General features: G+C 48.2%; 1 long non-coding RNA gene across 1 annotated transcript in view; it reads left to right on the forward strand.

Annotated features, from left to right (window-relative positions):
* LOC117940458 overlaps positions 1 to 390 on the forward strand; it is an 18,247-nt gene that overhangs the window by 1,211 nt on the left and 16,646 nt on the right. The gene's annotated exons all lie outside the window — the stretch shown is intronic.

The following is a 390-nucleotide window of genomic DNA, read 5'->3' on the forward strand; positions in this document are numbered from 1 at the left end:
AATTACTACTATATCTTTAATTTGCTTAGGTACAGATTTGTCAGATGCACTAACTATTGTTTTAATCCTAGACCAGAATTGTTTAGCAATTTTAGGAAGTTTAACATATTCGTATATGTTAAACGTATCCCGGAAAGACTCCTTCTTCAGTCGGACGGCTTCCCTGACCACTGGTGTCCCCCAGGGTGTTCATGGGTTACCGCCCCTTGAGGCGCCTAAGCCCACAGCTCGCCGCCACAGCTTCAGACATGGAAACTTTGAACATTGTCCACTCAGGTTCAATGCGCCCCGCCTCCACAGGGATGCACGAAAAGCTCCGCCGGAGATGCGAGTTGAAAGTCTGTTGGACAGGGGCCTCCTCCAGACGTTCCTAATTTACCCGTACCATCC

The sequence above is a fragment of the Etheostoma cragini genome, unplaced genomic scaffold (assembly GCF_013103735.1).
Source record: "Etheostoma cragini isolate CJK2018 unplaced genomic scaffold, CSU_Ecrag_1.0 ScbMSFa_259, whole genome shotgun sequence".
Classification (NCBI taxonomy): Eukaryota; Metazoa; Chordata; class Actinopteri; order Perciformes; family Percidae; genus Etheostoma; species Etheostoma cragini.